General features: G+C 35.8%; 1 protein-coding gene and 1 long non-coding RNA gene across 26 annotated transcripts in view; one reads left to right on the top strand and one right to left on the bottom strand.

Annotated features, from left to right (window-relative positions):
* The window catches only part of ZCCHC7 (zinc finger CCHC-type containing 7), a 264,591-nt gene that overhangs the window by 114,046 nt on the left and 136,877 nt on the right, over window positions 1-13,668 (bottom strand). The gene's annotated exons all lie outside the window — the stretch shown is intronic.
* Window positions 1-13,668, top strand: part of LOC118143050 (uncharacterized) — a 50,098-nt gene that overhangs the window by 17,234 nt on the left and 19,196 nt on the right. For 3 of the 5 annotated variants that reach the window (XR_013535429.1, XR_004727131.3, XR_004727127.3), the window contains one exon: window positions 7,993-8,139. This is a non-coding gene — a long non-coding RNA (uncharacterized LOC118143050). Of the gene's footprint in view, window positions 1-5,046; window positions 5,440-7,992; window positions 8,140-13,668 lie in introns of all 5 variants that reach the window. The other 2 variants (XR_013535433.1, XR_004727129.3) reach the window with 1 other exon arrangement.

Raw genomic sequence — 13,668 nt, 5'->3', positions numbered from 1 at the left:
TTGTGACATTATAACCTAGATGCTAAAAATTTATGAATTATTTGAACTAAGTGAACATTGTGTAAAAATACAAAATAAATACAAGGCATACAGTTCCTGATTCTGAGAGATTTGCAGTATGGTTAAGGGGGTAAAATATATAAATAAGAAGCAATACCACTAATTTTAAAGAATAGCTTTTTAAGTGACATAGTCAAGGGGAAAGACATGCATTGCAGGAAAGGAGGGAGAATAGAGCATGAAAGCAGAACCCTGAAACATGAGGGCAGAATTACTATCCATTCATGAAGCTTAAGTCTTGCTAGAAAGATAGAATGAAAAGTAATTTCAATTAGGGCTTATGAATTTGAATGGAATATTGCTAAACAACACATTTCTTGGAGAGTTATTCTTAAGTAAAACCATAAGTATAATCTTGTTCCAATGTAATATGTTCACTTAAGGCATGAAGGCAGAGGCACTGGCAGTTCATTTTGAAGGGCAAAAGGGTATCTTGGGCCTTCTTATGTGTCTTCTTTTTAAAAAACTTCAGATTGAGGGCTCAGTCTTCATAAAACTACTGTACACTTTGACTAGTACTGATTTCAAAGGCAATTAGAATTACCTTTGGTTAGAGAACTTTCAACAAGCTAGGGTGGGAGGAGTTGAAATAATAAGTGTAAAATAGTCCCTATAGGCAACTTCTGAGACATAGGCACCCCTCTTGAAGTTCAAATTGAAAGCACTTGAGTGATATATTATCTATGACACAACCTCAATGGCAGGAGATTATGAGACTCAGGAGATGAAGGATGTTTCTAAAGCCAAAATGTAACAACTGGAGTGAAACTGATAAATGATTTTTCAACTCAGCCTTTCATCCTTCCAAGGCAGAAATATTGAGCAGCCTGCACTGTGCCATGTATGGGTCTTCCAGATGAGGTTTACTGTATGTTATGCAAAGGAATTAAAAAGCTGATAGCACTTTAGATTAAAAATAAAAAAAGTAGGGAGATAACCTGTGAGCCTTGGTTAAAATAGTTCTATACAATAAAGATACTTTCCCACAACTATAAAGTATTATCTCACAACTATAAAGAATGGCCAGTATCACAAAGACAAAAAACAAATGCTGGCATAGATGTGGAGAAATGGGAACCCTTATACAATGCTGGTGAGAATGTAAATTAGTACAGCCATTATGGAAAGCAGTGTGGAGGTTCCTCAAAAAACTAGAAGCAGAGCCACCATATGATCCAGCAATCCCACTGAGTTATTTATCCAAAGAAAATGAAATCAGTAGTCAGAGATATCTGCACCCCCATGTTTATTGTAGCACTACTCACATTAGCCAAGATACAGAATCAACCTAACTCCCCACCAACAGATGAACAAAGAAAATGTGATACAGATACACAATGAATACTACTCAGTGATTAAAAAAAGAGTAAAGGTGGGGTGTGGTGGCTCACGCCTATAATCCCAGCACTTTGGGAGGCAGAGGTGGGCAGATCATGAGGTCAGGAGATCAAGACCAACCTGGCCAACATGGTGAAACCCTGTCTCTACTAAAAGTACAAAAATTAGCTGGGCATAGTGGTGCAAGCCTGTAATCCCAGCTACTTGGGAGACTGAGGCAGGAGAATTGCTTGAACCTGGGAGTAGGAGTTGCACTGAGCCTAGATCACGCCACTGTACTCCTGCCTGGTGATAGAACAAGACTCTGTCTCAGAAAAATAATAATAATAATAATAATATCCTTTCCTTTTTGGCTACATGGATAAGCATGGAGAACATTATGTTAAATGAAATATGCCCCAAATACCATGATTTCTCTTATTTGTGGAGTTGTAAAAAGCAGCTCTCACAGATGTACAGGGTAGAATAGTGGTTACCAGAGACTGGCCAAAGATTGGATGGGGAGTGGTTAGTCAATGGATATAAAAGAACAGATGAATAGGAGTTCCAGTTCTAGTTTTCTGTTGCACAGCAGAGTAATTATAATGAACAATAATACTACACTGTATATTTCATAATAACCAGAAGAGAGGATTTTGAATGTACTGGCCACAAAGAATTGACAAATGTTTGAGGTGATGGATACATTACCCTGATTTGATTATTGCACAGTATATATATGTATTTAAACATCATACTGTACCCCTCAAATACGAATTGAATATACTATACATATTCAAGTAAAAATAAAACTTAGAAAGTTTTTTAAATTGTCAATTTTTGAAAAGGTTAAATGGCACTGCAGGTAAAACAGCATAGCAGACATCCAATAAACTGTTAGAAGAATGGCTAAAATATTTTCATAAACTTATAATGCTGAAAGGACAAATACATAAGGCCTGGAAGAATTTTTGAAGCTTTCACAAAGATTATTTAAGCATATTTTAAGTTTCCTAAAAAACATGAAGTGTACAATGTATACAAGATTCTATATTAGATGATACAAGTGCTAGGTTTTGGTCTTTTAACAGTTAACTATTTACTCTCTCTAGCATCCATTTTCTTTCTGATAACAACAGTGTTTCTTATTGGAAAATCTATCCATAGGGTTTAGATGGTGGTAAGAGAGGGTTACTCTATACTTCACTGCATACCCATTAGGGGGGCAGGTACACCATTCACACCTGTCCAATCCAAACATCAGACCCCACTGACTGGACCACGAATAACCAAAGCTGAATCGATGAAAGAACTTCTCGTGCTTTAACCAGAATTATCAAAAAAGACACTATCTCTGTCTGAGACACAGATGTTAAGGACACGGTAGTCTGAAGTACCAACAGCCATTTTCCTCATACTACAGAAGGCCTAAGAATGAAGCCAGTCAGCACAGAGTAAAGTAGATCTGAGAAATGGGACGAGTTAGTGTTAATGCTTGAACCTCTAGAATAGATCTAGAATGATCCAGCTATCCTGGCTGGGCATGTTGGCTCAAGCCTGTAATCCTAGCAATCTGGGAGGCCAAGGCAGGCAGATCACCTGAGGTTAGAAGTTTGAGACCAGCCTGGCCAACATAGCGAAATCCCACCTCTACTAAAAATACACAAATTAGCCAGGCGTGGTGGCGGGTGACTGTAGTCCCAGCTACTCAGGAGGCTGCAGCACGAGAATTGCTTGAACCAGGGAGAAGGAGGCTGCAGTGAACTGAGATCACATCACTGCACTTCAGTCTGGGTGACAGAGTAAGACTCTGTATTAAAAAAAAACAAAATCCCTATCTTCCTATCTTTACTTCCTTACCTCCTTCTTCTTCTTTCTTTCCTTTGATTTGGATTTATAAAACCCTCCAACATTTTCTCTTGACCCTGTCAGTCTCCTGTCACTGATTTATGTAGTGCCATTCTCTGCCATTCCTAATAATTCTGTGGTTCCACTGCAATACTAAAAGATGGTGAATAAATGCCTAAGCTGGGGCTATTTCAGTCTACTTAATGGTTACTTGACCTTACCACTAAACAAGGTAAGGAAAAATTTATGGATAGGGACTACAAAATCAGTTCTTAAAGAACATAACCTCTAATTGTTCAAAAATAGTTGTGATCTCATTATTTAACACTTATATATAATTAAGAAAAGAAAAGTTTTCAGAAGGTGCTCTCAGTAACTAGTTCAATCACAATTAATAAAAATCTATCTTTATAAGTATATTATACCTGAAACCCAACAGGAAGTCCAAAAGCCAAAAGAGAAAGTAGTTCACAATTTCCTAGGTCTTTGTGCCTAAAATTTGCTGAGAAAAATTACAGCATTTGGAATTATTTTAATTCCTCTCCTTAGAAGTTAAGAGTAAAATAAATTAATACAAACAAAAATAAGAACAAGCTTAAGACATGCTAGGCTAAACGATAATGTTGGGTGGGTATGGCTTATTAAATAGATTTTTGACTTAAAAACATTTTCTATATGCAAAGAGCTTATAAGAATATAACCTCATTGTAAGTTAAGGAGCATCTGTACTTTGAAAATAAGTACTTCTTTGGGATATCTTATCTATAGGAATCCATGAACATTTGATTTAAAAATGAAATTAGAATGGCGACATTACTTTAAACCTTTAATAAGTCAGCACCACCAATCTGGGAATACTGTCTCATGTGAATTGGTCAGTATGAAGACACAAAGCCATAGTACCTTACATGCTCAAATGAGTACTGAATTAGCAATTTCTCCTCTCCCATATTAACAGTTAAATCAATTTTTTTAAATGTATTTATGCTTTCATTGAAAGAACAGATGGAAAAGGAATAAATGATTTGCAATTTGAGGTGACTGAACCCAAATATTCCTATGTATCTTTATGTATATGCTTATGAAAAAGTTTCTCAACAATTATTTCTTGACACACCAAGAAAAATTCACCAAAGGCTTTGGTTGCAATACAACTTGATTTATGAACAATGAAATTTCAATTTCATATAATTTTCATGTCATGATTTTTTCCCCAGCCATTTAAAAAAGTTAAAACCTTTCTTAGCTCCATGGCAGTACAAAAACAGGAGGTTGGCTGGATTTGGCCTATGGGGCATAGTTTGCTGACTCCTGTTCTTCACCAAGATGGCAAATTAAATCCATATAACAGCTTTAAAAAATTCTATGTCTCTCTCACATACCTAGATGCTTAGGCCCTATCTCTAGAAATCAATTTTCTGACCAGATAAATGGTGACGGTGAGTATAATAAAACTACAAGATTTGTTAAATTTTCCAGATGATTCTAATGTGTAACCAGGGTCGAAGACTATAGAATATAGAATCAAATGGACACTCCATAGCTTCTTAAATTTTGGCAAGACGCCTATTCTTTGAGATTCTTTGTTTCTGCCTCTATACTGTCAGAAATGGCACATAAGGGCTCTTTATTATCGTTCCCTTCCACTGCTGCAGTGTACACAGTAACTGCTTAGTACACGTCTGATTAACACAATTCTGCACAAAACATATTTCTTCCCCTTAAATAATTTAAGAAAAATAAGGCAAAAACACATGTAAACCAAAACACAGAAATGTCTGTAATGAAATAACTATTAACACAATACATTGCTGTTTGCAGAAATGTGACAATCAGAAACAAAATGAAGAGACTCCAGGATTATATTTTAGAATAGCAGAAAGGAAGTAACAGTGAAAAGATCCTAAGAATAACTTACCTGTTTGATAAAAGACCCAAAACACTGAGACTATCTGCTTCTTCTATTAATTAATTATGGGTCAACAATCACTTGCTGACCAAAGAACAGAGTACTGAGCCTTCCAGCTTCCCCAACATTTCTGCCTAACACCTTGGAGAAGGTGAAATGTACCTAAAAGTATCACTACATGGCTACTGAGAATTTGCTCACTTCTAAATGATAAATATTTCACCATTGTGACAGGAAGCTTTCAACAACTAAGATGAAAAAAAAATGGAGAAAAACAGCTACCTCCTCTACTGATATCTTTTAAGGTATAAAGGTTTGGTTTCCATTAATCAACTTAACATTGAGTTATAAATTTTTTGACTTAGGCAATACCATTCAGGACATAGGCATGGGCAAGGACTTCATGACTAAATCACTAAAAGCAATGGCAACAAAAGCCAAAACAGACAAATGGGATCTACTTAAACTTAAGAGCTTCTGCACAGCAAAAGAAACAACTATCAATAGAGAGAACTGGCAATCCAACAGAATGGGAAAAAAGTTTTTGCAATCTACCCATCTGAGAAAGGGCTAATATTCAGAATCTACAGAGAACTTAAATAAATTTACAGGAAAAACACAAACAACACCATCAAAAAGTGGGCGAAGGATAAGAACAGACACTTTTAAAAAGAAGACATTTATGCAGCCAGCAAACATGAAAAAAAGCTCATCATCATTGGTCATTAGAGAAATGCAAATCAAAACCACCTTGAGATACCACCACATGTCAGTGAGAATGGCGATCATTAAATAATCAGGAGACAAGAGATGCTGGAGAGAATGTGAAGAAAAAGGAACACATTTACAATGTTGGTGGATGTGTAAATGAATCCAACCATTATGGAAGACAATGTGGTGACTCCTCAAGGATCTAGAAATAGAAATACCATTTGAACCAGCAATCCCATTACTGAGTATATACCCAAAGGATTAGAAATCATTTTGTTATAAAGACACATGCACATGTATGTTTACTGTGGCATTGTTCACAATAGCAAAGACTTGGAACCAACCCAAATGCCCATTAATGATAGACTGGATAAAGAATGTGACACATACACACCATGGAATACTACGAAGCCATAAAAAAAGGATGAGTTCATGACCTTTACAGGAACATGGATGAAACTGGAAACCATCATTCTCATCAAACTGACACAAGAACAGAAAACCAAACACCTCATGTTCTCACGGATAAGTGGATATTGAACAAAACAAACACAGGGACACAGGAAAGGGAACATCACACACCAGGGGCTGGGGGTTGGGGGTCTAGGGGAGGAATAGCAGGGGGTGGGGAGATTGGGGAAGGATAGCATTAAGAGAAATATCTTATGTAGATGACGGGGCAATGGATACAGCAAACCACCACGGCACATGCATCCTATGGAATAAGCCTGCATGATCTGCACATGTACCCTACAACTTTAAGTATAATAATAATAAAAAAATCTTTCAGGAAGATGGCTTAATAAAAATATATACAAAACAACAGTTTACATACCAGGAAGAAATATAAAGTAAACCAGTTGTCAATAGCAACACCAACACAATTAAAACATCTAGAAATATATTTAAAAGTAGTATGCCAGCTAATATTTAAACAGCCATGAAGTTTATTGAAAGATATGGAATGTCTAAATAATTCATTCTAATGTCTTAAACTCCTAATTGAAAGATGACAAATCAATATACATAACTAGCGCAATTCCAATTAAAGCCCAAAGATGTTTATGGCCAGGCCCAGTGGCTCACACCTGTAATCCCAGCACTGTGGGAGGTGAAGGTGGGTGGGTCATTTCAGGTCAGGAGGTCTTGAACAAACCCCATCTCTACGAAAAATATAAAAAATCAGCAGGGCTTGGTGGTGCACGCCTGTACTCCCAACTGCAGGGGAGGTTGAGGCAGGAGAATTGCTTGAACCCTGGAGGCATAGGTTGCAGTGAGCCAAGAGAGATTGCACCACTGCAGTCCAGCCTAGGTGCCCAAGTGAGACTGTCTCAAAAAAACAAACACACAAACAAACAAAACAAAAAACTCAAAAGGGTGTTTGTAAGTTGTGTAAAAAAAGTCGAGTAATTTAAACATGACTAACAAAGAGACGTTATTCCACCAGATAGAACCATAAAGTTCCAGTAATCAAAACTATGTAATTAAAACCAAAACTAACAAATCAATGAAAAAAAATCTAGTCTGAGGCCCAGCTAGCTATAAAATTCATTCATTCATTCTACACATTATTTATGAAATACTGTTTTAGGATCTACAATTTGGCAACAGAGAGGAAACAAAAATTCCTCTTCTTATGGTGCTTATATTCTAATGGAGAGAAAAATAATTGAATAGAAAATTCAAAATATGTTTTATTTTTTTAAAAAAAGAAAAACTGCTACCAACCTAACTCCCTTAAATAAAGCTTGATAGTTAATATCTTTTTTATACATACATTCATAAAATAATACCCCATACCAAATTATTTCCCCAACAAAAGTGAGATCCTGATGTATGTCCTTTCTTCTCAATTCAATATATGGTCATATACCATGTCAATGACAAAACAAATATATGGAAGCTGTTCCATAAAATTCCTGTCACCTAGTGATGGTATAGTCACTGTTATGGTTTAACAATGCATTACTCATGGGTTTGGGGTAATGTTTGTGTAAACAAATCTACTGTGCTGCCAGTCATTAAAAGTCTAGCATATACAATTATGCACAGTACATACTACTTGAAAATAAATGACTGTTTTCAGTTTACGTATCTACTATACTTTTTATTGTTATTTTAATGTGTACTCCTACTTTTTTTTAAAGTTAACTGTAAAACAGGTTTTTCAGAAGAATTCCAGAAGTCACTGTTACCACAGGAGACGACAGTTCCATGTGTGTTTGTCCCTGAAGAACGTTCCAGTGGACCAGATTTGGAGTGATACGAACGAGCCTGACTCTATCAGGCCTAGGGTAATGTGTGCTTTTGTGTATGAGGTTTTAACAAAAAAGTTTAAAAAGCAAAAACCAAATAACTAACTTAAAAATGTTTAGAAAAAAAGCTTACAGAATAAGGACACAAATGAATTATTTTTGCATAGCTATACAAAGTGTATTTTAAGCAGAGTATTACAGGAATAAAAGTTTAAAAAGTAACAAGTTTTCCTCCAACCTCCTGAGGAAAAAATAAAAGAAAACAAAAAAAATAATAAATGTAACAAGTTGATACAACAAAAAATGTTACAACAACAAAGTTTAATCTAAGGAAAAAAATTTAATGTATTTAGTGTAGCCTAAGTGTACAGTGCATATAAAATTTACAGTAATGTCCTAGGCCTTCACATTCACTCAACACTCACTCACTGCTAACCAGAGCAATTTCGAGTTCTAAAAGCTCCATTCAGAGTAAGTGCTCTATACCAGTATACCACTTTTATCTTTTATGCCATATTTTTACTGTACTTTTTCTATGTTTAGATATATAACTATTTACCACTGTGTTAAAATTCCCACAGCATTTAGTACAATAACATGCTGTACAAGCTCATAGCCTAGGAGCAATAGGATATCATATTACCTAGGTATCTGTTAGACTACGCCATCTAGGTTTGTATAAGTATACTCTACGATGTTCACACAATAAAATCACCCAACTACACAGTTACTGGAATGTATCCCTGTCGGTGACATATGACTATATTGTAAAAAGGTTACCATTTTATTGATGGAAAGACCTTAATGTTTAATTACTATACAGTATTTTATTGTTTGAATGTATCTGAATTAACTACTCCCCTGTTGTTGGCTTTTTGAGCCATTTATACAAGGAGCTGTGAGCTGCCAATCAATGTAATATTAAATTATCAATGTAATATTAAAACACATGCCAGGCACAGTGGCTTACACCTGTAATCCTAGCACACTGGAGGCCAGAGGTGGACGGACTGCCTGACCTCAGGAGTTTGAGACCAGCCTGCGCAACATGGTGAAACCCTATCCCTAATAAATACAAAAAATTAGCCAGGAGTGGTGGCGTGTGCCTGTAGTCCCATAGTCCCAGCTATTAGGGAGGCTGAGGCAGGAGAATCGCTTGAACTCGGGAGGTGGAGGTTGCAGTGAGCTGAGATGACACCACTGCACTCCAGCCCAGGCAACAGAGTGGGACTCCATCTCAAAAAAAGAAAAAGTTCCCTCTTTTTCATGTCTTATAATAGAACTATCATGATTGGGTGAAGTATGCAGAAAAACATTTTCTTATATGAATGTCTTCATATAAGAATTCATATTGATATTCATATAATTCATATTTTCTTATATGAATATATTGTCTCATCAGATTTTAAAAATCAGGCCAGAAACTGTCTCACACCTGTAATCCCAGCACCAAGGGAAGCCAAGGCAGGAGAATCACTTGAGCTCAGAAGTTTAAGACCAGCCTGGGCAAAACTGAAATGCTGTCTCTACAAATAAAAATAAGAATAAAAATTAATCAGCTAGGTGTGATGTTGCTTGTCTCAGGAGGCTGAGATGGGAAGATTGATTGAGCCTACGAGTTTGAGGCTTCAGTTAGCCACAACTGTACCACTGCACTCCAGCCTAGATGACACAGTAAGACCCTGTCTCAACAACAACAAAAATCACCTTTATAATTTACAGAATTTATTTACAGTAAGTTTTGAGAAATCGAATGCATAATTTATAATGTAATATCTACCACAATTAAGACACAGAACATTTTCATGCCTCCAAAGGGTTCCTTAATGCTTTTTCACAATAAATGTTCTTCCATTTAACCCTGTTAACCACTGATCTGTCATTAGTTTTGTCTTTTATAGAATAGTCATAGAAAAAGATTAATACAGTACATAGTCAACTGTGTCTGGCTTCAATAACTTAGTATAAAGAATTAGAGGCTGGGCACTGTGGCTCATGCCTATAATCCCAGCACTTTGATAGGCCAAGGCAGGCAGATCACTTGAGACCTGGAGTTTGAGGTTAGCCTGACTAACACGGAGAAACCCTATCTCTACCCAAAAGTACAAAAAAATTAACTGGGTGTGGTGGTGTGCATCTGTAATCCTAGCTACTCGGGAGGCTGAGGCATAAGAATGGCTTGAACCTTAGAGGCAGAGGTTGCAGTGAGCTGAGATTGTGCTATTGCACTCCAGTCTGGGCAACAGAGCAAGACTGTCTCAAAAAAAAAAAAGAAAGAAAGAAAGAAAGAAAGAAAAAAGGAATTTAGAGACTCCTCCATGTGGTGGAATGCATCTGTAATTTGTTCATTTGAACTGATAAATCAACATTTGCCTATCAGTTTATTAGTTTGTACTTGAATGTTTATAGAATTATTCACAATAGGAATAAAATAATTTAATAATAATTCAGGAATAAATTGAATTATTCTTTCTCTAATTCCTGATTGGTCTGGCTTAAATGTTCTTCAGCTTTACTACCAAAATATGGAATGCTGTGAAAGCACTGCTAAGAGAGAAATGTATAGGTGTAAAGGTTTTGCATGAGTTCCATGGATTGTTACACCTGCTCCTTTCAAGTTATTCTTTCTCCAGCCTTGGGTAATTTGTCACACATACACAGATCAGTATTCACTCAAAAACTCAAGAGGTTCAGTGAGTTTTGTGGAGATTCGTGGATCTCCACACTTCTGTCCTGATGCATCTCACTAATCTCTAGTAATTTTATTCAGAAATTCTAGACACCTTGGCCTCCCTGTAGTTCAAATTCTGTCTCTTCAGTGTAGTGTGATACCCACTGCCCAAGCTCTCAATATGTCTGCTCTCCCTGTTCCAAAACTGTCTCTAGGAAGTAAGTTGGGAAGAGCTACAGAAATCATTTTATTTCCCTTCTAAGATCAGTGTCTATACTGGTTATTATCCAATGTCCAGAAACAATTCTTTATTTTGTAGACTGGTTTTCTAGTTTGAAGCAGGAGTGTAAATTCAGTCCCTGGGACTCTGTCAGGGCTAGAAGTGAAAGTCTAAATTACTCTTATGTTCTTTAAAAATAAAAATACACACATACACACACGACCTGAATCTTAGAGAGGGGAAGAAGCAGAGACCTCCAATTCCTGGGATAGTTGCCACACTGATTTTTAAAAACTGTACACTTTAAGGCTTTTGTTACCAATACATAGAACTAATTTTTCATTGATTTCTGTATTAAAAATGATTTTGTAAGTTTCACCTAAATTCTTAAGAGTATCTCAAACTCTGGCATGTGGTAATCAATTATAAAAAGTTTCTTTCCTTTAAAAAACTAATATATTGTTTGTGACCCCTTTATTAATATTTAAAGAAAGAAAAATCACTTTTTACCTTAAAAGAATAAAAATAAAAAAGAACCGGAACCTTAGTTTTACATTTTCAGGGTCTATATAAGCATCTGATAAACCTCCATAATCCTATCATCCAAAGATGACCACTTCAATTTTTAATAATAGTGTCTTTTTTATACATAATGAAAAAATGGATACATACTGTTTAGTACCTATATTTTCACTTACTAAATCATAATCATAATAGTCTCGATGTCAGCTCACTGCAATCTCCACCTCCTGGGTTCAAGCGATTCCTCTACCTCAGCCTCTTGCATAGCTGAGATTACGGGTGCGCGCCACAACAGCCAGCTAGTTTTTTGTATTTTAGTAGAGATGGGGTTTCACCATGTTGGCCAGGATGGTCTTAATCTCCTGACCTTGTGATCCGCCTGCCTTAGCTTCCCAAAATGCTGGGATTACAGGCTTAAGCCACCACATCCAGCCTAAACTGTAATATTCTGTTAAATATTTGTTCAATCACGGTTGATGGTTATAGACTATACCATACCAAATAGTCCACTATTATTAAACATCTGGGTTGTTTCTAACTCTAATAAAGACCTTACATACACTCTATTATTCCTTAGAACAAATTCCCATAAATGAAACATGACATTATTTTTTGTCATTTTTCTCTTTTACTGTGGTAAATATATAAAACATAAGATTTGCCATTTTAACCGTTTAAAAATGTACAACTCAGTATCATTAATTATACTCACAACGCTGTACAACCATTATCACTATTTTCAAAACACTTTTATCACCACCAAGGAGAAACTGTACCCTTTAAGTAATGTCCCCCAATTTCTTTCTCCCACCCAACCCCCGGTAAACTTTAATATATTTCTGTACCTATTAATTTGCCTATTCAAGGTATTTCATTCATATGGGCTCATACAATACTTGTCCCTTTATATCAGACTTATTGCACTTAACGCAATGTTTTCAAGGTTTATCCATGTTGTACCATGTATCAGATATTCATTACATTTAATGGCTGAGTAACATTCCATTGCATATAGATACCACATTATGGTTTTCCATTCATCTCTTAATAGACACTAGGGTTGTTTCTACCTTTTGGCTATTGTGAATAATCCTACTATAAACATTCAAATACAAGTATCCCTTACATTGAAGCCTATTTTTTTTTTTAACTGCTCCTTGTGTAGCAGGGCTACTCCACAGGTAGTGTGCCCAGAGAAGCCACATTTAAGACTTTTGGTAATTATGGCCCAAATGCCTTTCAGCAAGAAAGAGTCACTAAAACTCACAGCCATATATATACATATATGAATGCTCATTTGATCATGATCTGCCATCTTTACAAATTTAAATGGCACTTAGATTTTTATGAATAGCGACGGTAAACATTGTCCTTATGTTCCATCTTTTTGGAACCACTAGTTTATATGCTTGGCCCACATTCCCCACTAGAGCGTTTCCTTATTGGTTTCTAAGACTATTTCATGTATTAGATTAAGACTATTTTATACAATTAGACTAAAAGCCCTTTTATTAATCACATAAGTTGTGGGGTTTTTGCATTTTCCTCTCAATTTTGTTTTTAATGACTGTTCACATTCAAAGGTGTTCATGCAGAGGTAGTTAAATCCTACCAGTTTCTTGACCACTTGTCATATTTGTAACAATTTTTTCTGACTTTTTATGGCATACTTAGGAAGTCTTCTTGAAATACTAAATCATTCACTTACATTTCCTTCTAGTACTTTATAGTTTCATTTAATCTTAACAGCAAATTTAAGATTATCTAGAATTTCTTTTGATGTATATTATGGAGCAGAAATGTAACTTTTCTCCAATATCACTTACTAACTAATCCATCCTTTCCCCAAATTAAAACTCTTACCTGTATAATGTACTACACTCTTCTTTATGCACACACACTTCTATACTACACACACACACACACACACACACACACACACTCTCTGTTATTCTGGTCTGTTTATTCCTTGGCCTGTTCTGTTATCTTAACTGTTATAAGCTTATTGTCAAATTTAATATTTAGCAGGACACATCACCATTTGCTTTTTTAAAAAAAAATTCTATACCAAACTCCCAATAATTTTTTAGACGAGTATTAAGATCACTATGTCAAGCCATAAAACAATCCTCCAAGCCTGTTATTGATCATTTCA

This window comes from Callithrix jacchus, chromosome 1 (assembly GCF_049354715.1).
Source record: "Callithrix jacchus isolate 240 chromosome 1, calJac240_pri, whole genome shotgun sequence".
In the NCBI taxonomy this organism is placed as follows: Eukaryota; Metazoa; Chordata; class Mammalia; order Primates; family Cebidae; genus Callithrix; species Callithrix jacchus.
The sequence above is the reverse complement of the archived record's forward strand: the minus strand, read 5'-3'. Positions and strand labels throughout refer to the sequence as shown.